Source organism: Sminthopsis crassicaudata, chromosome 3, assembly GCF_048593235.1.
Source record: "Sminthopsis crassicaudata isolate SCR6 chromosome 3, ASM4859323v1, whole genome shotgun sequence".
Lineage (NCBI taxonomy): Eukaryota > Metazoa > Chordata > Mammalia > Dasyuromorphia > Dasyuridae > Sminthopsis > Sminthopsis crassicaudata.
In genome coordinates this window covers 457,313,591-457,340,849 of record NC_133619.1, presented here as the reverse complement: position 1 = coordinate 457,340,849, position 27,259 = coordinate 457,313,591, and the positions used below count along the sequence as shown (strand labels likewise).

Genomic DNA, 27,259 nt, shown 5'->3' with positions numbered 1-27,259 from the left:
ATAATTTTGTCCAAATATACATATATACTCTTTTACTTTAGTGACTTTCAAGGTAGGGCAAACCAGAAAGAAAATTATGTGTGACAAGTCATTCTAGTAGTTTATTTGATGTAATTTTGATGACCTACAGAATTTTTATAGCATATTTTTCTTGCCTAGGAAATACCTATGGTGTACCTAAAATGTGTACTCAAAATCTCTTAGACCTAATTTACTTGTAAAGGGGAAGGGGAAAGGAAAGAAAAGCAATAAGTATTTATATACTACTTACTATGTGCCAGTTACTGTGCTAATAAGCACTTTACAGATATCTCATTGGGTCCTCAAAAGAGCCCCTCAAGGTATTTGCTGCTTTAATCCAATACAATTGAGTAAACTGTGGCAAGCAGAGGCTCACACAGTTCTTAGATATCTTGAGGGTGAATTTGATCCCAGATACTCCTTATTCTAAGCCTAGCACCCATATCCTATGCCATCTATCTGTCTCCAATACAGTGATGAGTGAAACCTCTCATAAAAGTCTCTGGTATTGTAGTTAATGTGATTTTTCCAGTTAACCGAGTTATAATTGAAATTATGACCAAAAACTCATAAAACCTATAAGACTTATAGGCTTACTTTGTGAGTTTGGCGTTATAATTTCAATATAGGTAATCAATATGGCAATGCACATTTACTAAAAATAATTTAAATGTCTTTCAAACACAAAAGCCAAACTCTTTTGGATTTAGGAGACATTTCACTCAAGGGATATTACTATGACCATCTCATGAAAGGCAGTGTGGAGCTATGGATTGAGTTCTGGGCTCTGGACTTAGGCAGGAAGAGTTCTGATCCTGCCTAAAACACTTAATAGCTATGTAACTTTACATAAGTCACTTAATCTCTCCCAGCTTCATTTTCACTTATTAAGATTTTGGGCTGATTGAAGCTCTATCATATTTTAAATGTTGGGGATCTTAAGACAAAAATAGCTTATATTTTTTCAGATAGTAATGGTTCCTATTTCCCAGAACTATTATGAGAATTAAATGACATATGCATGTATACAAACATATAATGATGTGTTTGTACACATACAATGGATATATAGGCATTTATTGTACATATGCTTGTATATTATAATGTATATACATATATAATGTGTATACATATATATATATATACACATACACACACACACACACACACAGAGTGATCCAGAGCTTTGGATATCTTAAAGTGCATGTAAGTATAATTTATATTTATCATTGAACTTATATTCATAAGAAGTTATTATCGTTGTGGCAAAAAAACCTTTTTTTTTTTATTAAAGCTTATAGAGATTTAAGGTCTTGTACTAAAATAGCCTTTAAATCATATTGTGAAACCTGAACTATGTACTGAAGTTGAAGCAAAGTTTGGAAAGAAGTCTGTTATAAATCTCTTAATTCTAGAATAAATTTAAAAATAAAGGTCTTCCGCTTTTTCTTTTTATAATAAGAGCAGGAGGACAGAGTTTGCCTCCTTAACAGAATCCTACTAGCAGTTAATTACTGTTGTTAGTTTGATGAGAGGCCTAGAATCTCTCCCCACCAGTACTCCCACATAGACACCAGTCTTCTTGGACACTTCTTTCTCTCTCCTGGGGCTAGACTGAAGCTTCTTTCTCATTAGCTCCCCAAGCTCTGTTTAAATAAATCAATCCCAGTTTTGGTTTACCCCACCCATCCTGGGAACTTGCTTGATTGCTTCTTAGAAGCTTTTGAAACATCCAGCCTAGACAAATTAAGTCCCAGGCTGCACTTGGGCTGGTGGCCTAGGGCAATTTTGCCTGGGCCTAACTGAGTCTAGGGCCTGTAAACTTACTCTTTTTTTTTTTTTGTTGTTTTGTTTGTTTGTTTTAGTTTCAGCCAAAACTCTAGTCTGTGAATTCTTTTAAAGCAGACCTATTACTTTTCCTGTTATACCATTTACTAAAACCAGACTATTTCTTCCGGAAGTAACTAGTAACTGGTAATAAGGCTTTCAGACAAGGCAGACAATGGGAATATTTTCAGTCTGAAACATTTCCAATTTAAAAGCATATGCTTTTGGAATTTTTCCCCCCTTTTAAGCTAGTCCCATAAGAGCATGTTACTGCTTTTTCTTAATTCTTTGTAATAATTTCCACACTGTAGTTTTCCACTAATACATACCAACTTGGGAAAGTGAAGGGAGTATTTCTTATAAAACATGAGTACAGAATATATAGCTTTTTTCTTTAAAGCAAGAACCTGTTTTTCATAGTTTGGGAACAAAGAAGTTAGAATTTGACCTTTATGGAGAAGTAATGGTAGAAAATACATCTTTGGAGAAACTGAATTTGGATAATTCAATATTAATCCTCTTTTTCTCAAATGGGAACTATTAATTTGGTTAAATATTTTTGTACATGAATTATTATGATTATCTAGTGAGAATATGCAAACATGGATAAGGGATATCCCAGAAAATCTAGAAAAATAAAATTCTGCTTTTAATTAAAACCAACCTGCAAGGATTTGCCAGAGATAAGGAAAACGTTTAGCTTTTCAAATGTATTGCTTTATGTCTAAAAGAATCAAATTTAGCAATTTCATTTAATCAGAACAGTATTTCTTATTCCAAAAAGATATTTTCTCTTGGGAATTTATAAACTAAGTGGAGACACTGAGAAATTAAAATTCATTGAAAGCTATATTTTATGCTAATATTTAATGAATACCAACATGCTTTTCCATAAGTATTAGAAAATTGTTCGCCCCCTTTCTAGTTCCCACTCTTTGTTGTTTATTGTTTCTATATCTGTATTATCTGTTCTATATCTGTATTATTGTTGTTCACTTGTTTTCAGTCATGTCTTACTCTTCGTGACCCCATATAAATCTTTATCTGTCCATTGTTCTTTTGTTTGTCCTTTGTTCTGGAAGAGACCCATGACATTAGGGATTCCATGTAGTACAAATGAATTGGACTTAGGTGAGGGAGGACTGTGCAAGGTCACCTGCTCCCTTTCCCCTCCGGAGCCATCTACTCTGGTGGCCAGATATAGATCAGGATGACTGGAAGCAGTGGGAGAAGGGTCTTCAACAGGTCTCAGTTTCACTGGGACCATACCTATTATCTCTTGTTAATAAATAATTGTTTGTATGTTATCTCCTTTCCAGTTAGATTGTGAGCTCCTTGAGAACAGGGAGTGTCTTTGCCTCTGAATTCCTACTGCTTAGCACAATTTCTGGGCTGCATATAAACATTTAATGGTTGTTATTCTTGAAGAGGATCAAAATAGCATCACTCTGTTGAGAGTCAAGTTAGTATATTCCATTGTGGCTTATCAGACCAAGACAAGCTCAGGATGCTCTGCCACGGCTCAGACACAAATAGTCTCTATGAACATTTGGGGTGGATTCTTTAATAAAAGTTTGTTGATTGACTGACCACAGCTTCCTCATCTGTTAAGTGGAGATTAAGAACTCTTACCTTGTAACATTGTATGGATCAAATGAGAACATTTGTGAGGTTCTTTGTAAACCTTAAATTGTTATGTAAACATTAAGTTCTCACTGTTATTATTTCCTATGAGTAGCTGCTTATGAAGCTTTGAGGGAAAAAACTATCAATTTAAAAAATTTAGTTGGTGTTTTTTTGTATGTAATTGTTTCTCAGAGTTTGCTTACTATAAGGCTTCCAACTGTTAAGTTGAATGAGAAACTTGAAAATGGTTTACTTTTCTCTTCCTCTTCAAAAATGTTGTTTTCTTGAATGTGTTCTTTTCATTGGAAAAGTTCATGTTTAGTTGAGAGGAAAGGATTTTAATTTAGTCACACAAGGCTAGCTGCAATATAGAATGCTATAATGATGCACAAAAACTTTAAATTGCTTTGGGATAAATGGGTGTGTGTTGTGTTTTTCCTGCACTGTCCTATCATTGAGAATGAGTATTAATAATTCTCTTGACCTTGTATCAGGCTGGAGGGAAACAAGAATCAATTTTAAGAATCGATATTATATTGTAGTGCTGTGAGGGACTTAAGAGAGGTCATCTGTTTTTTGCTGTTTATCTTTTAATGCCCTACTTTTACATAAGACCTTGACCTAAGCTGGTCTTGAACAACTAGCTTGTTTATTGTTTTTTTGGAGGAGTGGGGATATCTATGGAGAATTGTACTGATTATATCATTCCTTTCTCAATGATTTAAGTTTCTGTGAATAACTATATTTTCCTTCTCTAAATAGTATCAGAAGAGTTCGATCTCACAGACTATAGAGTCTACTTGAGTAGGCATTCTCTTTGTAACTTTCCTAAGTAGATAGATTATTCAGCACCTTCCTGAAGATTTCTAGTGATGGGGAACTTGCATATTATATCTTATGGTTTGGTTTGCATGTTTCCATTGATTTCTTACCTCCTGTCTCTCCTACCCTCAAATCATATATGAAAAACAGAAGGGCCAAGTAAAAGAGAAAATAGGATGTTAATATCTTGAATAAAGAGTAAGAAGGATTTTTACTTTGTTACACCCTGACAAGATTTTGAGTTCTTCCTTGATAGAAATAAAAAGTTAATTTGTCATTAGTTTGAAAAAAGATCAGCTATGTTCAGGTGACCCCTAAAAAACTAGAATATGAATTTCTGCGTAAGATGACTTAATGGAAGCAGACAGACCAATTTCCATACACTTACTCCAACAAAGACATAAAAAAGCAGAACAAAATTTAAAATTATTTATTATTTACTAGACCAAATAATGATGCAAAAAGCTTCTGATAAATTACAGTAAATGACTTCCCCACATCAGAACTGCACAGAAACTTAGAAAGCCATAAGTAATAGGAAAGCTGGTCCGCTGGGAAAACCAACAGCCCAGACGAAGAAGACCGATATTTCCTAGGGAGGCCAGAGATGGATCTGAGACATCCAGAGCCTGCAAGGTCCTATCTTGATGCAACAAAAGAGTAGCGGATTCCCATGAGAAAATAGGAAACTGACTGTGACTGGGAACAGTAGTGACAAGACTGAGACACTCCAGGCCCAGAGTCACTGACTTGTTTATTTCTTTTCCTGAAATGCCATGGAGGATCCTGAAGATGCAGCACTCTGTACCTCAAAGATCTGGGCTGGGAGGGGACAGAAAGTGGCAGTGCTCTTAGTGCAGACACACCCTAAACAGTGATGTTTCTCCTGGGAACTCTGGGTGCCCAGGTGGAAACCAGACTTGGCCAGCTGTCTCATCTGAAAGTTTAGCACGAGATGAATAAAGCCTAACCCCTTTCCAAAACCCCAATTCAGGAATTAAGGCTGACAATATGAGTAAATAGAAAATACTGACGACTAACTGTAAAGAATCATTACAGAGCTAGAGATAACCAAAATCCAATCTAGAAAAGTCTCTGATGGGCATTTGTCCCCTAATAGAGGACTCTGTTTAGATTCCTCATTTTCCTTTACCTCATTTTACCTCACAGGAATAGAAATGGATTTTGGACCTTTGATATCATTAGTATAGGATCCAAGTTTGTAAATTGTGACTCATGAGCCCATATGAGAGTTTTATAACTCTGTATGTAACTACTTTATATGAATAAAATAAAATATTTAATACAACTTTTAATAACAATAAATTATTATATAATAATAAATAAAGAATAATAATATTATATCTGGGGTCACTAGTAGAAAAAGTTTAAGAAGCCTGGTATAGAGAATTTAGGTAAATGAAGAAATTCTCTACTAATGTGGGTCTGTAACTCTTTTCTGCAATTCATATATGTTAGGTGTCAGAAGGAGGATTTGAATCCATACCTTCCTGGATTTGATTTGTATGAAATGAGATAACAGGGTTTTTTGAGAACCTTAAATTGTTATGTGAACATTAAGTTCTTACTGTTATTATTTGATATGAATAGCTGCTTGTGAACCTTTGAGGGGAAAAAAAAGCCATAGAGCTACTGCTTGTTGATTGTTAAGTCATGTGTAACTCTTCATGACCTCCATAGACCATAGCACAGCAGTATTGTCCCTGATGGTTTTCTTGGCAAAGGCACTGGAGTGGTTTTCCATTTATTTCCTTCTCTAGTGGATTAAGACAAATGATTAAATGACTTGACCAGGCTTGCATAGCTAGTAAGTGTCTGAGGCTGAATTTGAACTCAGATCTTCTTGACTCCTGACCTTGCTCCCTATCCATTGAACCATCTATCTATCTCTTAGTGCTGCTAACTTTGGTAATACCCATTTATTGTCCTCTCACTCCCACCTTAGATTGCAAATTCCTTGAGGCCTTATGTTTGTGTTGAGTCGTTTTTCATCCGCTCTTGCTTTTTGTGATCCCATTTGAGGTCTTCTTGGGAAAGATGCTGGAATAGTTTGCCATTTCCTTCCTTGAGGGTATTGACATGTTATTTCATAGCTGTACCCTAAGCATAGACATATGGTAAGCACTTGATACAGTTTTGTTGAATTGAACAGCATTCCTTACTGCCCACAGTGCATCCCATTACTTATAGTTCCTTTGCTTTTAGAAAACCGCCATCTTTCATTTCCTAAAGCTACATGTGCAGTATGACCATGATTACTATGTTCCTGGATTTTAAAAATACAATGGTCTGAATTACAGCTTTCTTTGACCTTGTAGAAGTTGGCATGGCAGGATTTTTCTCTCATTGTTGAACCATTCTCTTAACTTTTGCTTCTCTCTAATTTTAACTTCTGCTGTTAAACTTAAACTGAACTGGTGGAGGGTAGGGCTTGCTGGCAAGATTCATTGCTCATTATCACTGCTTGATGAATTTTCTGGTAATTGTCACCAATACTGATGCCATGGTTGTCGAAGTTTTTCATCCCAGGGATTTACATTCTAAAAACCAGAATTCTCCAAAGAACTTTTATTTAGATGGATTATATTTATTGATATTTACTGTGTTAGAAATTAAACATCTTGGTATTATCTTAAAAATAAATTTGACCTCCTAGAGTCCTTTAAATTGGTCACTGAATGAGTTTTTTTTTGAATACTGCTGCTTTAAATTGCTAAGTAAATGTGAAATTTCACCCAGCAAGGTGTTTATTAATGTTATTAATTTAAAAACTGAATTAAAAAGCAAAAAAAGAGAATACAATTAATAAGAGTAATACATGTTTATTGAGTCAAATTGAAAAAGGTACATATTCTGTTTTAGAATTCCTTGAAGCATGAAACTAACCTTAGGGGTCAGTAAACATCTATGCCATTATATGCCAGGGAGTGTCCTAAGCATTAAGGATACAACTATGAAAAAGACAATTCTTGCCTTCAAGGAGCTTAGAGTCTAAATGAAGTAAGGGGCTTTAAAGAAGGTTGAAGGGGCCGGAAAGGGGATTCCCAGAGGCTCAGGGGCATGGTGAAGAAGTGATGAAATCCAAAATGAATGCACCTGGAAAAGTACAGCCAGGTGAGAAATGAGATGTCTAGATCTCAACTTAAGCATTTTCAGTTAAATTCCTTTGCAGTGGAAATGTGGAGTTTGTCCCCAAGTCAAATGTAAGATTCTTCTACTGCAAGATTGTTACTGAAACTCTATGGGTACATGCTGTTAAAAGTAATTATTTACCGTATAATGCTCTGAACTCTTGATGAATATTGATGGGACTTTGAGAAAGGAGGACACCATCTATTTTTGTAAATGGTTCCTAAAAGCTCATTTTTTGAGCCTCTTGTCATTCTCTTTTTCACTTTTTATCCCCAGATAATTTTATAGGTTACTATGAGAAAAGAATATCAAAATTTTTTTCTTTCTTGATGTTTTAGTATTTTCTTCCCAGGACAGTGAGAGGAAAGAAAAAAAAAAAAAATAAGTGGAAAATAGCCTGCGATCCCAGGGAACTAAAAATCAATGTGATGAGATAAGGCACAAGTGTATAGAATAACTAGGATGGGATTCTTGCTGAATGTTTAAGTCAGCTGTAAGCTTGAACAAGAGGTGAAGAAACTGAATAAGGAGAAGAGCATTTAGGGTGAGAAGAAAGCTTCAATAAAGGGGGGTATTCAAAGTAAGGAAACCATTAGCATGAAAATGAATCTTCAAGATGGAGGCAAATGTGGACATGCATTTAAGTAGGAGTTGGATGTATGGCATATATTGGAATGTTAACCAAAAATTGGGATATTAAATCATTAATCAGGTAGAACTTGTATTCTAAAACTTGAATTTGGCCCCTCCTCCCCTTTTCTTCCTCCATTTACCATTTTCTTGTGTTTTGCAGAACATTTTTAAAATATTCTGATAAAAGAGAAATTTAATATTCTTTAGATTAAATTATTTCTGCTTGTTTTGTTGCTTAGGAGACATTTTTGGAGTCAATTTACAGCATCCTACCAAATATCCATGGCTCAGCAAGACAGTCATTGCACTAAATTCTTAAATAATAGTCCACAGCCACAGAAAATGGGCAAAGCAACATGGAATAATCAAAAGCAGCTCCATATTTTTCAGATAAAACAAAGCATCTTTTGTTGCTAGACATTTAAAAAGGTACCACTGAAACTCGGACTGCAGTTTGGAATAGGTTGGAATATCAAATTCAACTTCCATGCTAATGGTTTTGAATGGGGGTTGCCAGTTTTTTTTTTTTTTCCTCCAAATTTAAAGTCCATCATCATTCAGGGATTATAAGTATAGAGCTCCCAGGTTAATTTAATATATGTACACCTCAGCCCTTTTCTCCCCCCTCCCTCCTCTACTCCAACCGTTCACTTAATACTCTTTATAAGTCAAATTGCTTATGTTTAACCCTGGGATTGGTTAGTGAGGTTTTCATACATAAGTTTAAATAAATTGCTACTTTCCAGCCTTCTTGATGACATGATGACCCAAAAGATAAAATTGGAAATGTAGTATTAGTGACATAATAGAAAGGGAACTAAGTCACTGAAGCCTTGATTTAGAGTTAGAAAGTCTTTAAAACTGCTCCTTTTATCGAGCAGCATTAGCTGAGGCACAGGAGTTAAATGATACCCCTTAGTTCCTATGTGGCTCTCTAAGGTTCTTTATGCCTTAATTTTTCCATTTGTAAAATGGAAGTAAAATTGACCTAGATGATTTCTGAGATGATTTATAAGTCCCATGATTCCAGGGGAAACTGATGAATGTTTACTCTTTGGGTCAGTTTAGGACCTTGGATTTGTTCAGTTTAAAAAAAAAGTGCTACTTCTTAGAGCTTGATGAAAAAAGTTAATTGATATCCTTCTGGAATAATTGCTTTTCCTTTGGGCTGGCTATCCCTACACACCTTCCTCTTCCCCCTTTCACCCATATCACCAATTTTCTAGTCAGTTGGTGGCTGAGAACTTTGTTTTTCTCCACATCTTGGAATAATGCATTGTAGACACTGTGCTACTCAATATCTATAAGATGCCAGGAAGCTCTGGGTCGGGAATTTTTAACCTTTTTTGGGTCTTTGGCAGTCTGTGTGAAGGCCTTCTCAGAATGATGTCTTTAAGCAAAGAAACAAACAAATAAAAAAATACATAAGATTACAAAGGAAATCAATTATACCAAAATATAATTCTCAAGATTTTTTTTTTAAAGTTTGTGACTTTGCAGGGTAAACAATCCTTGCTGTAGAAGTTGGTATGGCTAAAGCTGTTCTTTTTCCTGTTACAGTTACGTGCTTCTTATCCCTTTTTGAAGGGAAAGGTGTAGGTGAATCTTGAGATATGTTTAGAAGGGCCATATTTAGTTGAATCGTGGCTTTGAGAAATCAGGGCTGCTTTTCATAGTGGCTAGAAACTGGAAGATGAATGGATGTCCATCAATTGGAGAATGGTTGGGTAAACTATGGTATATGAATGTTATGGAATATTATTGTTCTGTAAGAAATGACCAACAGGAGGAATACAGAGAGGCTTGGAGAGACTTACATCAACTGATGCCGAGTGAAACGAGCAGAACCAGAAGATCATTATACACTTCAACAATGATACTGTATGAGGATGCATTCTGATGGAAGTGGATATCTTCAACATAGAGAAGAGCTAATCCAATTCCAATTGATTAATGATGGACAGAACCAGCTACATCCAGAAAAGGAACACTGGGAAATGAGTGTAAACTGTTATTTTTACCTTCTGAATCCAATTCTTCCTGTGCAACAAGAAATTCGGTTCTACACACATATATTGTATCTAGAATATACTGTAATATATTTAACATGTATAAGACTGCCTACCATCTGGGGGAGGGGGTTGGGGGAGGAAGGGAAAAAATCTGAATAGAAGTAAGTGCAAGGGATAATGTTGTAAAAAATTACCCATGCATATGTACTGTCAAAAAAAATTTATAATTATAAAATAAAATAAAAATTAAATTAAAAAAAAAAAAAAAAGAAATCAGGGCTGGGGAACAGGCAAGGGACTAAAGGAACTTCAGCCTAATTTTAAGGGAGAAGAATGCTGCTCCACTAATGCCATGCTTAAGAATAAATAGTAAACTCAGAAAATTCAGAATGGCCCATTTCTTCTCTACTTGGGATCTAAGTCTTAGCTCCTTTTACTTAATTATGATGATTCATGGCAATTCCTAAATTACCTATAAATATCAACAAGTTCCTAAGTTCTTTTGTACTAAGTTGCACCTTTTTGGAAAGCGGGAAAATAAAATAGATTTCATAGATCATTTGGAGCAAAACTTCCTACATTTATAGTTACCAGACAAAATAACTCTATACTAACTCAATTAAAGGTAAATAGGGTTAATAGAAAGAAAATTACAAAGTCTGTGGTATTTCCGTCTTTCCAAGTTTCGTCTTTTTACATACTTTTTCCCTCCACAGACTGAACCCTCCCCCAAATTCAGACTCTCTGTCCCTTATGGTTCCACTTTCTTGCCTGTCTTCAACCTTTAGTCATGTTTAAAATGAGGAAAGAGCTAATTCATTTCTAACGTGATGAATGACTGATTGAAACTTGGAATGAAGCTTATTCATACTAGTTTATTGCCTCAAATCAGGATTTATGTTTAAGTCTTTTTGTTTCTAATCCTGGAATAAACATATTTTTTTCTTTCCCCTCTCATATTATCTGCAACTAATTTTTTTTTTTTTTTTGAGAAATCTAGCATAATTAGGGAGGCTTTGAACTCATAGTAGTGTTGCTTGGCTGGTTCTGAGGGCAAACTCAATTTTTGGCTCCCCCCCCCAATTCTTAGGCAGATTTTATTTTAAAATCAATAACCTAACATTAAGTGCTTTCTATGAGTTGGGCACTCTGCTAAGTTATGGGGAATTAGTCTTTTTTTTTTTTTTTTTTTTTTTTTTTTAAGAGCACTTGTGGGACAGGCAGAAGGTTTATAAAAGATGTTCCTTGAGTTTAACAGGATGGAGTTGGAGCTAATAAGGCTACTCTCAAAGCTTTTCCAAGGATTGAAACCAAACCCATTTTACCTTAGCCCAGATTTCTTCCCTTTATACTGTTCCCCTTTTTCTGGGCACCCCCCTTTTTTCTCTTAGTAATTCTCTACCCTATGTGAAAATAGGTCCAGTGCCCTCCCCTAGCCTGTTATACATACCCATGAACATAATTTATGTTTCCTAGGATATACCTATTTTAGTAGTATTAATCCTTTTCCCCAATGTTAGTTTATCTAATGCAATGAGGTATATCCTTATGTACTCTGGACTAATTTCTATAAAAAATGAATTTGATGTATTGGAATGAATCTTACTATTAATAAAGATATAGGCCTTGTTTTAATTGAATACTTCTTTTGGTTGGCTAGGCTTGCGGGAGGTAAGTTTAAGTAAAGGTCCTTTTGTCACCTGTTTTATATGACTTTACTAGCTCCTTGTAAACTCAAGTCCTGATGGACTTGTTTCTGGAGGGAAAAGAATCGCCCCCTGTTTGAATTTCTTTGAAAACTTGAGTGGTCTCTCTTTTACAGAGTATCTTGAAACTTTGGTTACCATGACTTCTCTTGAAAGCTAGTTTTAGGCTAAATTAAAGATTGATTTATTTTTGTGATGCAATGGTTCCAGTTTGGAAATTTGGACTTACATACCACAATGGATGGTTCCCTGCATTGATTATGGTGTAGAGTTATAGAATTTTAGTATCCAATCATAGAGGGGCATACCCCAGAAAGTGGAAATTGAGGGTATGAGGGAGGAGGTCCCAAATGTCTTCCTTTTGTACTAGCTGTATTGTCTAATCAGGTAAAAGCCCAGAGAGCTAGTAATAAATGTTCCCTCTTCTATCTATTCTATCTTGACCTTTACCATCCCCATATCTATGTATTAGTTTGTGTATTTATTTAAGAGAGAGAGAGAGAACCACAACTCTGTAAAAATCATCACTTTGAAGCTCTCTTCTATTCCCTGAATATAGTTTATAATTAATCCTAATCCTGATGTTGTGAAATTCTTCACAGCAAGATTAACTCATTTTAAGTACGGATGATTGTGCAGAATATAGTTATGTGAGATGACCGGGATAAGACCAAATCAGTTAGAAAAAATGAGCATTACTTATAATGCTTAAACACTTAAAATGCATTTTAAGTAATTGAAATCCTGACTTGCTTTTATATTTCCAAATGAATTTGTTTTATCTATTTGTTTTTTATTGTTTTTCCTATTAGCAAACCTGTTAGTACCTTTAAGAACATAAAATATCCTTGAATGTCCACATTTCTTACTTTTAATGCCTAGTAGAGTCCCATATTTAATGACTGTTTTCATATAATAATATATGAAATAGAAATATAAATTTTATCTTAATTCATTTTCTAAATTTTTTCTCTTCCAGAGTGAGAGAATTAAGTTTAAGAAAGGTCCCCAAATCACACTAATACAGTATTGTCACAAATACTGAAAAGTTGGCAATTGGAGTAAGTTCTCAACTGCCTTTAATTCATTTTTTCAAAAATTCATGGAATAGTGAAGATTGTGCTTGTGTCATTGAGCCAACGGAAGGTTGGATGAGAGCAGGGCTGATACAGCAATGCCTTGAGCTTTAGATAACCAGTTCCTTGCCTGATGTACCTAATACTTGCAGGCCCCATCGATTGACTAGGTCAGATTTTAAAGTCAAAGCTGATTGAGGAACTCCAGGTAACATCTTATAATAGAGCACTGGATTTAGACTTGTGTTTGCATAAGACTTCTTCTCTTAGCTATTTGAAATTCCTCACCCCATTAAGGAATGACGTGTTGGTGGTGCCCAGGAAGTACCTACTTTTGAGGGGATCAGTCAACTGCTGGAATTTGCATGTGATGACAGTCATGGGAATGCAATAGTGTTCCAGAGCAGTGAGTCACTCTGAGCGATGATGGCTGGGAAGTATTGATTTATAGTGTCATTGATGCAGAGAGAGATCACTTTGATGGTTTGGGTTCTTGTCTGGAATTGTTACAGGTCATGGAATTTACTGGTAGCAAAAGAGGCTTGCTAAAGGAACTAGCCGCAAACTCTGAATCTTTTACTCAAGTTCAGCGTCTTGTTACCACCCACCTAGAGTAATAGATGAAGTTCTTGATTCTGTTTCTGCTCCAGCTTGCTCACTTTTCAATCACTTCTTATGCTACTTTTTTTTGCTGTTATTAAATATATATATCAGTGGCTCCCAATTGTCCCATCAAGTTCAAACTTGCCTGTCTAGCATTCACAGCCTCCCATACAGTCTGCTTTAATAACTTTATCTTCCGTACTACCTATTTTCAGGTTTGCCATGTAGCATCCTGATGGTTAGCAACAGTAGGTACTACCTGGGCACCACCAACACGTCATTCCTTAATGGGGTGAGGAATTTCAAGTAGCTGCTAAGGGAAGAAGTCTCATGCAAACACAAGTCTAAATACAGTGCTCTATTATAAGATGTTAGACATGCTTAATACAGGTATAGTGGATTGAACTGAAACTACATTGAATGTACTGTACACGTTCCCTTCTTTTTCTGTGTCTCCATGGCCTCCTTCACTGCTGAATAGCTAACCCATTGTTTAAAAACCAACTCATGGGTGATTCAGGTCAGCTCCAATGGACTTGTGATGGAGAGAGCCATCCACATCTAGAAAACTATTTTTTTCTTGCTCATTTTTCCTCTTTTTGATCTGATTTTTTTATACAGCATATTAATATGTTTAGAAGAATTGAACATGTCTAATTTATATTGGATTATTTGCTGTCTAGGGGAAGGAAGTGAGGGGAAAGGGAGGAGAAAATTTGGAACACAAGGTTTTGCAGGGTGAAGATTGAAAACTATCTTTGCATCTATTTTGAAAATAAAAAGCTTTTATTAAAAACAACAACAATTCATGGGCCACCTCCTCTTGGATCTATAGTATTGGATATTGTTAACTGTAATGTTGCAATGGCCTCTGGATAAAGAAATATAAATATCATGAAGTTTGAGACCCTATCATACCTATCTTGATACTTCCTCTAATCCTAGCACAATTATAGCTGCTAAATAAATATTTTTGTTGATTTGGACCTGATTCGTATTATCTTTTTTTTTTTATATGTTTTTTCAGAATTATAAATTTGCAGATCCTATATTCTGGTCTCCTCAATAAAATTGTGAATAGATTTTTTTTTCATAGTCATTATACAAGCCTTTAGCCATTTTGGTCTTTAAATCTCTTTTGTTTTACTGTTGGAAGGAGGCTAACTGCCCCCAGGAACTTTAGTTTCCGACTTCAAATACCATCCTCATGCCATTAGGCATCACTAGCCAGCCTTGTGTTGATTCTTATGTGAATTTGTTGCTTTTCAGGATTTAATGTAGGATGTCCTTGATTTCTTTGAGTAACTTTTGATCTGGTCTTGCATTCTAGACCTAGACCCAACTTGAATAGCCCTTAGATTTTCATTTGTGTTTTTTATTTGAAAACAGCTCTGTTTGTATTCTTAGGATAATCAGCCTAGAGTTAGAAGGTGCCCTCTGTATAATTACTGCAAATCCAATATAGTATTCACTGCTTTGTGTGAGTGTTGTTTAAAGCCTTTTTAATTCCTTATTGCTAAGTGAATACCCACAAGGAGTTTTATAGATTGGAATTTTAAATAGATAAATGTATGTCATGTTTGATTTCTAACCCTGAAGTTCATATAGTGATTCATTTATTCTTTATTTTTGAAATGAAGATTAATTTAAGGATTTTGTTCGGCTTGTTAAGGTTCAAATCTGACATTTTAAAGTGTCAAAAGTGCTACAAATTATTTTTTTGTTGCAATCAGTCTCAGTTCTCTAGATAATTTTGATGATGTTAATCTGATTTAAGCCTTTGATAGCAACATCCTTCTATGTGACTGAGATGTATTTCCTCCCTTTCTTTATTTAGCCTGTTAACATGGTTTTTATGGTTATTCTGTCCTTTAAAGCAAATCATTTCTGTGATTCACTGTGATTCATAATTGTAGGGAAGAAGTCTTCATTTATGCCCCCTTTTTTTGGTGGGGGGAATGCACATTCAATCTTTGACCAAGGAAAATGCTTTTTAAGCAAATAGTAATGTTGCAAATATTTGCATAGATCTGTAGTTTCCCTGTGGATTTTCATAAGGTCAAGAGCTGGGAAGGAACTCTCAAGATGATTTCATTTAATATCCTCACTTTACAGGTTCAGAAATTAAGAGAAATAAAGTGACTTGTCCAATGTTAGCATTTCACCATCAAAGAACCATGAATTAAAACATACAATTACCTTGTTGACGGAATGCAATATAGAAGAAATCAGAAAATGAGAACTAGAATCTCACTAAAGGTGTGCTTTAACCACCCTTTTTGATGACTCAGGTAGCTCCAAGAATTTTTTTCCTTCTCCTATTGTTGCCTTCAGGAGGTCACTGGATAGAAGGCTGGGAATGTCTGGGATGATCTCTTCTGATTTTTCCCTCGGTTACTAGTGGATGAAGCTTTTAGAGCAGTAAGTTATTTTATCTGTACTACCTTTGTTCTTTTCAAATGTTCCATAGTGTTAGACATATGAGTATCCAATCTGGTTATAGAACAGTAAATAATGAAGGTGTGAGATTAAAGTGTTTGAAGGAGTGCTGGAGTTGGAATTAGAGGATTTGAGTTAAAGTTTTGTTCAAATTTTACACACACACACACACACACACACACACACACACTGTATTATTTTGGTCAAATCACTTCTTTCTCTATAAAAATTGGGTATTTGACTGGATAGCCTCTTTTGATCCAACCAAAAGAGCAACACTAATTAGCAAAAATTAATCCCAAGAAGGGATTCCTTGTTTGCTATCATGCATTTTGCTTGGAACAGTTATAATTCACCATGTTTTATTTTTCAAATAAATCAGAATAATCTCACATATGTAGACCATAAGTACTAAAAATAAAACTAAATCCTCATGACCACTTTGTGAGGTAGGTAAACATTAATGAGTACTGTTAATTATTCCCATTTTACAGAAGGAAGGGAGACTAAGAGACTTGAAATAACTTGCCCTATGATTAGGGAGCTTGTAAATATTAAATCTGGGATTAGACCCAGGTTTCCTGACTCAAATTCCAGAAGTTCTTACCTCTTTTTCTACTCTTACCTATCCTAAAATGAGATATTGTGTGGGTCCTAGAAGAATAGGAGTTTGTTTGGGAGGAGGGAGGGAGGAAGAAGGGGGGAAAGAAGGAGAAAAGAAGGAGAGAGGGAGAAAGGAGGGTCACAGAGAGTCAAGGAGAGTCTCTGTCTGCATATAGGGAGTTTCTTGACACCATTAAAACAGAGGTAGAACCCATAGAAGTTCTCTTAGGAAAATGTTTTTCAACTGACAAGTAATTTTTACTTAAATAGTAAAAAAAAAAAAAAAAGTCTGAAACTGCCCAGGATGGATTTTTCCCTAGAAGAAAATGTAAACATTTTATTTGTCTACAGTATTGTTTAGGTTGGGACATTCTAATCTCCTATAAACTTCCTTACATCTACTAGAGTCCAGCCCTATACCAGCTTGGATTTGGGTGTGTTCGTTTTATTCTAAAAGTTCCTTTTGGAAAGAGATTGTATGATATCAGTTGACAGAGTCCAGATCTTTGCAGCCTTCTTAAGAAGAGATAAAGTTTCAGAAATAGTTTTAAATTCCAAGGGAAAGCAAAGGGTTGATATACTGAGAGGGAAGACTATTTCAAGTATGTAGTTTGTGGTTTGAAGCATGCTTGTGCCTTGAAGTTTGTGAATCATTTGAAAATTTTTGACCAGGTTTACCTGCAAACAGTACAGTAAGGGTGAATGTATGACTATTAAAGAGTGCCATATCTGGGATTCTGGAGGAGAATGATTGTTAGAATGATTTATTTTAATTTTCTTATTGTTTTATATTTTGTTTTTAAAATTCTGAACTTAAACATAAGTTAGGATGAGACTATTTCCACATATAAAGTTAAAGTTACATGTGAAACCAGATGTCTCCTATGTGCAGCTTTCTTTCACTTAAGAAATTCAACATGTAACCTTCAAAGCTATCTTGGTTGTCTATATCTTACGGGCTTTCCTTGTTTTTTCTTTTGTGCATTTTAAATATGCTTTAGGACCCTCATTTCTTTCTTTTCTTTTATTATTTTGGAAGGAAGAAAAGTACCCTATTGTTCTCCCCTCTCCTCCAACTTCCTTTGAAATTAAACCCTTGCTAAATAAATGAAAATAACTAAACAAATAAATAAATCCTTTGTATCAACCTTGCAGAGTTAAGCAAAATAAATTTCCATATTAACTGTGTCTGAAACCAAATGTCTCAATATACATCACACATTGATGACCTCTGCATTGGGAGATGGGTAACATGCTTTATTGTCAGTCCTGTGGTATGGGTATCTAATCATTTATTGCATTCACCAGTTATCCTATGATTCTTGTGTTTATGCCTCTTTCTTACTAAAATTTGACTCTCTCTCTGTGTTTCATTTGTAGGAATAATAATAGAGAATACCTACTTTTTTATATTGCTATTGGATTGAATACATTTTAATTTTTGACTTGATATTGATTTATCTGTTGGTGATGAGGGGAGGGAAGAGAAGTATTTTCTCTAGACTGATGCTTGCAGAGCATCGGTGGTGTTGCTCGAATGTAGCGTGCACAAAGCTCTAGAAGCTTACATTCCTGTTTTGTCTTTGACCAGCCAAGACTAAAGCAGTATGCTAATATGGTTAACTGCAGTGGGAAAATATTGACATAGTTGCTAAGGCATTTTACCAGACATGTCGTTGAGGCTGCAGATTTTGGAGGCAGAGCAGTGATTCTGATGGTGGTGGTAGCAGAACATAGCCAATAAAATGACAGGAGGCCCTGAAGGGAATGGCAAGAGGGAGAGAGAGGGAGGCAGGAGGAGAATGACAGACAGACAGCGAGACATACAGACAGAGTGACAGAGAGTGGAGAGAGAGAGACACAGAAAAAGAGAGAGAAGGGGGGAAGGAGAGGCAGAGATAGGGAGAGGAAGAGAGAGCATATGTGTACATGTATTTTGTCTTTTTTTTTTTCCATTATAGAACTGAAAAGGTGATTAAATAACCATACACGTACAAAGCTAATTTGATCTGTCTGTGTGTCTGTCTACAGTATGATTGAAATTGGTCACATTTCATTTTAATAGTGTGTTTTGGAGGAAAGATGTTTGAAATGCTCTCCAGACACATTATCCATGACACTCTTTTTTCCCCCAGAATGTTTATAGCTTACACTTTTCCTTATAAAGTAAAATAAAATAAATGGGAGCAGTTCCCTCTTTGCCTTTCTCTCTGCCTGGCACTGCTGCCGGTTGGCAGACAGTTTTGAAGATGGTAGAGCCAGGATTTGGATTTGAATAGTGTGAGGAGGTGTTGTACTGCTTACAGCATTGTTCCCCAAACCCTCTTCTCCCCACCTATTTCTCCACCCCCAGAATGTCAACATGTCCAATATGACAGAGTGTTCTTGATGATTATCATTTAGAGAACCCTGCTTATTAAAATATTATCTGCCTTTCATCAGTACCTTTCATTAGGACTACCTAATTGTGGGAAGCTTTATAACTAAGTACAAAGAGAATTCCATACTTATTCTTGCATATGGGGAGTTTGCAATGGGCTTTGGGAGCACTGAATGGACTGCTAGAGATGGGTAGCTGGGTGTCATGGGGATGGATGTGGAGCAGGTTTCAGAGCAAGGAAGACCCCAGTTCAAATCCAACATTAGACACTTGATAGTTGTGTGATCTTGGGCAAGTCACTTAACTTGCTTCCCACAGTTTCCTCATCTGTAAAATGGACACAATAGCAGCACATACTTCAAAGGGTTGTTGGGAAGATCAAAGGAGATAATATCTGTAAAGCGCTCAGCACCGTGGTGCTATCAAAATGGTATCATCAGTCTCATGAAGGATGACTAAATATATAAATTGCTAGCATTTATATAATTCTTTAATGAGGTTTGCAAAATGCTTTAATGCATTGTTACATTGTTCTTCACAACAAACTCTGTGTATAGTAGGTACTATTATTATCATATCCTTTGAGGATTGTGACTTGCCAGAAGTAGTAATTGAAGCAGGATTTGAACTCAGGTTTTCTGGCTCTTATATTTAATATTCTGTTTACCAGGGCACCTAATAGATGATGAAAATAGTATGTGTTGAGCTACATTAAGTCTACCCTGTCTCTTTTGCTAATTTGGTCTATAATGTGATTGGACACTATTTTTTGGAGAAGAGAATAGTAAAATAGCAGTTTGCTTTCTAATTTGGGTGGAGGAAAGCAGTCAAGAATTTGATTAGTCTATTTCTAATCAACCCAGAAAAGTATTTTCAAGAACTTAGATTTCAGAAACTTTTGAATTATGAAAGAAAGAATAATTACTCTCCATAAGCTTGCTGGATTTGGATGAAAGACTGTATGAAATGATGCAGTGTTGTTAGATAGAGAAGGGCATTTGAGCAACACAGGGAGGCTATGATAGAATAGAGAGGAGAGGATGATAGAATGATTGGTTCATTAGGAGAGACTTACAAGGAAGAGATGGAGGGGCTGGTAGGAAAGTTGTGATGTCAGAAAACCTAAAAGTCTTGGGAGAGTGCCGGGTAGGCTGTTGGATGCTGACTGTGGTAAGTGAATATTCTCCAGGCTAAGTTCTGCTTTTCTTTTTCTTTCATAGGATCATAGCTCTTGAACTGGAAAGGATCTGGGAGGCCATCTAGTTCCCATTTTACACATCAGAGCAAAACTGTTCTTTCTACTTAAATCTAAATGGCATTTAGAGGGAGTAGTGATAAAAAGAGGGAATGACTATAATAACATTTATTTACAATTTGCGGGTAATTTTCAGACTCTCTTAAATACAATGAACATGTTGTAGGTAGTTGCTACAAATCATTATTTCAGTGTCAAAAAGACCAATGGAGAGAGAAATGATAGTAGATTGTAGCTTATTTTCAACTATGATCTGAGCATGTGAAACGGGTTAAGATGGTAGTGTCAAACTCAGATCAAAACAGGAGCCACTAACCTATATATAATGATCCCATAGACTTTAAAAATGATTTATATTTTTCCTTTTTTTTTTTTTTTAATGAATACATCAATACATTAGATCAGATGGGAACTACATTTTAGTCACATGGTATATACATGATGTTTAATGCCTCTTGTGTAAGTCATACACTATCCCAGAAATAGCTGATTAAGGAAATAGATCAATCATACTGCAAAAAGGAGGAATAAGAGCCTTAACATAGCAGTAGTGATCAAGAGAGAAAGTAGGTGAGAATTCTAGGAAGAGTGAAGGCCTGGATGTGTCATGACCTGCATCAGTGAAGGGAAAGCTGAAGGGAGAGTTCTCTTTGGAGATCTTGGAAACTATTAAAATATTTTAGGATATTCAGACCACACATAACTAGACATTTGTAAAGATTCTTTAATTGTACATTGGCACAGCCCAAAGATACTGACTTTAATTCTTTATTTTGCATAATTCAGAATCCATTTTTAAAATCTTCATGTTTAATTGAAACTGACTCAACTTCCTCACCAGCCTATCTTTACCTTCTTTATACTCTGCCCTAGATCTTAGTGATTAGCTTGGTAGGGTTTGTAATAATTTCTGAGTAATAATTATTAACTTGTCTGAGTTGTGTTAGGTAGATAGAGGCTTGGACAGCAAATGTTCAGTGTATAAAAACATATAGGAATTTATTTATTTCTTGAAAGGAGGGAAGTGGGCTTAAGTAACTTGTTCAGGCTCACACAGGTACCTTGTTCAGGTATCACCCAGGCTGAATTTGAATTCATGTCCTACTTATTCCAGGGCTGGCCTTTTTATCTACTGTACCACCTAAGTAGCCTTGTATAGGAATTTAAAGTTTAGAATGATATGCAGAATTTTATGAGGAGAAGCAATTCACTTTGCTTAGGGTAAGTAGACTATCAGAGAAATTTTTCTTAAGATTATGGCTAAACTGCAGTATAGATTCACATTCAGCATAGCATAAAGGTGATGTAACTGTGTGGTCCAAAGCACTGTAATTATTTATAAATTAAAGGAAAAAGATAAAATGAGAAGAGAATGTTTTATGACTTAAAAATCCCCTCACCCCCAGATTCACTTATGTTAAGGCAGAGCTTGAAGGGAGGGAAAGAAGATTAATGATGATTGCAGCTGGATAGCTTTCAAGTTCAGTGTTCTAGGGGTGTGGCAGAACTAATTAATTATTAGAGCACCAAAAATTAAATTAAAATAGATTTGGGGAAGAAATTTCTCTTAAAAACTGTTTGACAAATTGTTCATGGACTTCTCTAGGCAATCTGAGGCATATATATATATATATATATATATATATATATATATATGTATATATATATATATATATATATATATATATATATCTTCTAAACCTTTCTTTTCTTAAAAACAAACAAATAAGGGCTATCTTTCAGGTTTGTTTTTTTTTTTTTTGTTTTTTGTTTTGTTTTGTTTTTTGTTTTTGTTTTTGTTTTTTGGTGGGGGAAAGGGGTAATTCAGAGGAAGGTAGTCTTTATTGGGGGAAAAAAAAAAGTTGATAGAATCTTAGAGCTAAAAAGTCACCTTAGAGCTTACCCAGTTCAACCACATATTATTGGATCACAGGAAAGTTATGTGGATTAGTGGAAAGAACATTAGCTTTAGAATGGGAGAACTGAGTTTAAATCCTTCCAGGGATGCTTAGTGGTCTGTATGATACCAGACAAGTCACTTCACTGGACTTTAAGTTTCCTCATAGTTAAAATGAGAGCATTGGGCTGCATATCCTCCAAGCTCCTTTTTATCTCTAAAATTATAATCCTGTGATCTAGAACTGAAAGGAGGCCTTTGAAGTCTCTAGGCAGCTAGTGAATGTCCAGTTTAAAAGGAAATAGCTCTTGAACTATTAATTTGACCAAAATCTACCTGTTACATTATCCAATATATTCAGTCTTGTCCTGCTCTTCAAGATTCCATTTGGGAATTTCTTGGCAAAGACACTGGATTGGTTTGCCATTTCCCTTTCCAGATCATTTTACCAATGAGAAAAGTGAGGTAAAAAGAGTTTTAAGTGACTTATCCAGGGTCACTTAGTATCTGAGGCTGGATTTGCACTCAGGAAAGTTTCCTGACTCACTGCCCAAGGAATCTCTAAGGGCATCTGTACATCTCAGTTTTAGTTTTCAGAAAATGACTTTCTTTTGCCTCTAGGCCTCAGGGTGTTGTGGTGCCTGAGGGGTTGTGTTTGTATTTGGGGTGAGATGTGGGAGGAAGAAGTATAAGACAACTTGGATTCAGTGACCTTTTTGAGTGTGATGAAAGAAGGCATTTAGTGAGTCTCTTAAGCCCTTTTCCACATCTGATACTATCATTTTATAGTTAAAAATGTATTCTTTTCTGTTTTTTTTTTTTTTTTTTTTTTTTTTTTTTTTTTTTAATATTCAGAAGCAGATGGATAAACTCTCTCCTTTGGAACCAGCATTGCCTGTGTTCAGGAAATAAAAATAATATTGGGTAGAGAAAAAGGTAATTAAAGAAATTATCAATCTGTTTAAAAACACACGTGACAAAAGATTTTTAAATGCCCTCCTTATACATTTTAAGGATTCCAGCACTTGGTACAGGGTATTCCAAAAGTTAAAGCTTAAATTTGTACTAATTTTTGTAACATCTTGTTTAGTGAGTGCACAGTTCCCAATGGGTAGTGAATTAGTGAATACTTATTGCTTGATCGACTCTGCTCAACATAGTCGGTGTGACAAATGTGGTTTAATTGGGATTAATTTCATCGTTTCCCTGTGATTAGTGACTTAGAAAATTCTCATATAAGATTTTTTTCAAATGCCTTCTTGACAACTTCCAATTGTAGTTTCCTGTGGGCACTGAGTTGTTAAATGATTGGCCCACACAGCCTGTATAGGGCTAAGATGGACTGGGAGAGTAAAGCATAGTGATATGTAGGTTCTTTTGATGCTTTGTTTCTTGTATTATTTCTTGCATTGTGTTTTGGTTTTTTTGATTTGCCAAGTTCTTGGAACTTTAAGTTGCTCTATTATGCTGTGGAAGTCAATGACTTTTAGTTGTAAAGAGATATGTTCTTTTTGCATCTTTTTTTTCTAGATTACCCTTCATTTCAATTTTTTTTACATTTCAAATTTTTAATTAGTTTTCATATTTGGAGAAACTGCAAAATAAAATAATCTCTACTCATAATGAGCTTCCTTTTCATTGGGGGAGACACAAGGTACATATAAAATATATTTTATAAAATACATTTTTGTAATGTAATATAATAAATATATGATATACATTCTAATATCATGTTATATTTATAAAATATAAGATATATTTCATAAAAGGCATATAAGTAAAATATATTAAAAATTAATAAGCAAGTAAGTACACAATAGTTTGGTAGGGAAAAAAGAAGGATGGGAAATCAAAAAAGGCTAATTAGAAAATGCTATTTGATCTTTGTCTTAAGGGATGAGATAAGACTCAGGGTCCTCAAGTATATTGCAAACTTGAGGAATGACTGGTGCTGAGACAGGAGGAGATAAAATAACATGTATGAGGAACAGCAAGAAGAGCTGTTTGATTTAGTTGCATATCTCTTCTCTAGAACCAAACTCATCATATCATTTTACAATGTGCAGTGTTTCTGATTTATTTTGAAGGGTTTTTTTTTCCTATTTCCATTGCTGTATTTTTGTGGTTCTACTTGCTTTTCCTACTTCACAGGTTCCCCCATGTTTCCCTGAATTTGTTGGTTTTTCCAGCACAGTAACTTTCTATTATGCTGCCATAGTTTGTTTATCCATTTTTCCAATTGGTGAGCCTATGGTATACTTCTAAGACTTCTGTGATGTCTCATCGGCAGCTAGGTAGTACAGACGATGGAGCATTGGGCCTGGAGTCAGGCCTCAGTTGGTCTCAAGTTTCCTCATCTATAAAATGAGCTAGAGAAGGAATGGCAAACCACTCCAGTGTCTCTGCCAAGAAAACCCCAAATGGGGTCTCAAAGAATCAGACATGACTAATGGACTAAACAACAAAACAATAACAATGCATTCCATTTCCTTTTCTCCAAAGTTATTTGCATTTATGCAGATCCTTCCTGAAGAAATTATTCCCTCTGACTCTTACGATAATGACTTGTCTATTAAAACAACCTTCTGCAATATAAATCCCTTTTTATAATCTGGCTAGTGAAGGAGACTTTTAAATTGGCTTCCTGGTTAGCTTTGTCCTTCTTCTTATTGTGTATCTTTTGAAGGGAATCTGGGATATCTGGAGTTTATTTTTATATATAGTACAGAGACCCGTATAAGCACTCAGGTCGTCTTTATGTTATTGAGCCAGATTTATGTTTTCAAGACAGATTTAGAATGTGGTTTTCTTCCATAGGAGGTACCTGTGAACAAAACAGTAAGATGCCTTAATCATTGACTAATTATTAATGTTTTTTTCTATTTCAGGCACAAAGACTGCCATGGCAGACATGATAGTTTCTATTGCTGCAGTAGGCTAGGAAATAGATTTTTTTTTTTTTTATTACTGAATTCAGGTAGGGAGTAAAGTAGGTCGTGCTTAGAAGAAAAGCACATCTACCCAATGTTACAATAAAACTTCTTTAAAGCCTCTCTAAGCATGTACTGGTGAATATTAAATCAGCCAGTGAGTTTTGGGGGTGTCATGTTGCCCAGAATAAGCATTTTGTTCCATTTTCTATAGATGCTACTGAGTGTTTTCCAGTTTCAGTTACTGGCGTCATTGTAGTGTGTTTGGACTGATTTTGACCTTACCCCTTTGCCCTCTTGCTTTTAAAGTAGCAGGCTGAGGAACGACTGTCTCTGGTTTCTAAGCCTGCTGAATCACCAGGCTACTTCATGGCCTCATGTTCAGAAACAAAGACTCTTCCCATCATCTTTTTTTTTTTCCCCTTCACTCCCAAGAACACAGAGACTGAAAGGCAGAAGTGTTTGTGTTCTCTGCAAAAAGTAAAACAAAAGAAAACAAAATCTCTTTACATGAAACAGGTTTGAGGCTTTTGATACTATAATGTGTATGTTGGGGGGGGGGGGCGGCATTCAACAAAAATAGACTCCACCAAAAATCCCTACTGCTAAAACCTTCATTTTATTGCAGACTGCATCAGCTCCAAAGTGCCACAGAACAGCTGCTACAAAGGCCGAAGGTCTTAATGGTTACAGCATGCATTGGAAACTCAATCCTACCAGATTTTCAGTTAATGAAAATATTTACTTCAAGTAAAGTAAATAAAGTTTATGGACAGAATTTTTAATTAGGAGTGAAACTAAAATTGTCCATTTCATCTTCCTACCCCTAATTTTTATTTGGGACATACTATGGAAGAATACTCCAAACGGTGTTTAAGGAAAAAAATTCCCCTTTTTAGCAATTTTCCTTGTTTTATAGGATGACATCATTGCATTTAATCTCCCCTAGTCCCTAAATCATGGATTTTTTGGTTGTTGTTGTTCTAGAGGTTAACTGATCTTTTTGGTGCTTTGTCTAGGCTGCAGAAGTATTGCTGTGTGAATAGGGAGATGAAGAAATTTAAGTCAGAGAGAGGTTATGTTCTGTTTTAAGCCACCCAGACCTCCTGACTCTTACCCAGGCTAATGTTCTGGCTACTTTACAAAGTAATGAGAGTTTTTGCAAATTCTCTGTGAAAAATTAGCTTTATGTGTACCACATTCTTATGTTGGCCATTCTTCCTGGTGCCCCACACCTGTTTTGTGGAATGTCTCCACTCTTAGACTTTGACAGATAAAGTGCTAGCTGTGGTCTCTGGGTGCACTGATCATTGATTTGCTCCTTTTTTGTTACCCAGAAGTTGGATGGTATTGATTTCTATCCACATCATATGAGGCAAAACAAAAATCTTCAACTAGGTGGAATTTTTGCCCTGAAACTCGCTATAACACTTCTGCGGCTCATTTCCATGCTTAAAGATGGGTCAGCAGTGGACATTGGAAGGAAGGGAATGGATAGAGCCTTCTGTTTGTTAAGCTGGTCTCAGATAATGACTTTTAAAGACCCGAGGCTGAGGGTGATGGAGTGAAACAAATCATTTCTCCTCTTTTCTCCAGGTCTGACCGTTACCCTGGGCTGGTATATGAATGGGAGAGAAGGATGATAATGAGGAGGGAAGGCAAAGGGATCCCTATTTGCTTCCATCAAATACAGTATATTTTATTAAGCATTTTCACTTTCATGATATTATTTGGGTGAACTTCTAATGATAGGAATTTTTGTAATCTTTTAGTTGTGGAGAGATGATGATTAATGATGTCTGGTCTTTTAGATATGTAACTTGTAGTTCCCAACTCCTAGTTAGCTCTCTAAAAACGAGGGCTCCCATTTGAAACCAAATGCAGTTTTCTGTATTTTTTTTTCTTATTGACTTTTAAAATTGTTATTGTGGAACCCAACGGTTTTTCAGGACCTGCATGATGTTTAGAGTGGGCTAATGAAATAATAGAGGGAGCCTGCTCCCAGGCTGGAATCTGTTTCCATGGCACAGTGTCTTCTCCCCATTCCCTATCTAGTTTGATCTCTGGTCCTTGCTGGGCCCACACTGATTTTTTTTCATTGTGTAATTGGCTGTCATGCTGTGGGGTTTTTTTCTTCCCCGTTTGTTTGTTTCTTTATTCAAAAGCCCTTTTGTGGAGTGGGTGACTTTCCTACTCCACAGCCCCCTAAGATGCTGTTGTGCAGTTTGGAGCTTGTCAATCTGGGTCACATCCCCTTTGAGCCTTTTCTGCAGTGC

At 35.6% G+C, this 27,259-nt stretch overlaps 1 protein-coding gene across 6 annotated transcripts in view; it reads left to right on the top strand.

Moving 5' to 3' along the window:
- Positions 1 to 27,259, top strand: part of TANC1 (tetratricopeptide repeat, ankyrin repeat and coiled-coil containing 1) — a 254,161-nt gene that overhangs the window by 78,047 nt on the left and 148,855 nt on the right. Inside the window, exon 2 of one of the 6 annotated variants that reach the window (XM_074303383.1) lies at positions 15,814 to 15,900. The exons of the other annotated variants lie outside the window; for them this stretch is intronic. The gene's annotated coding sequence lies outside the window, so the exon portion shown is untranslated. The remainder of the gene's footprint in view (positions 1 to 15,813; positions 15,901 to 27,259) is intronic. 6 annotated transcript variants of the gene reach the window in all.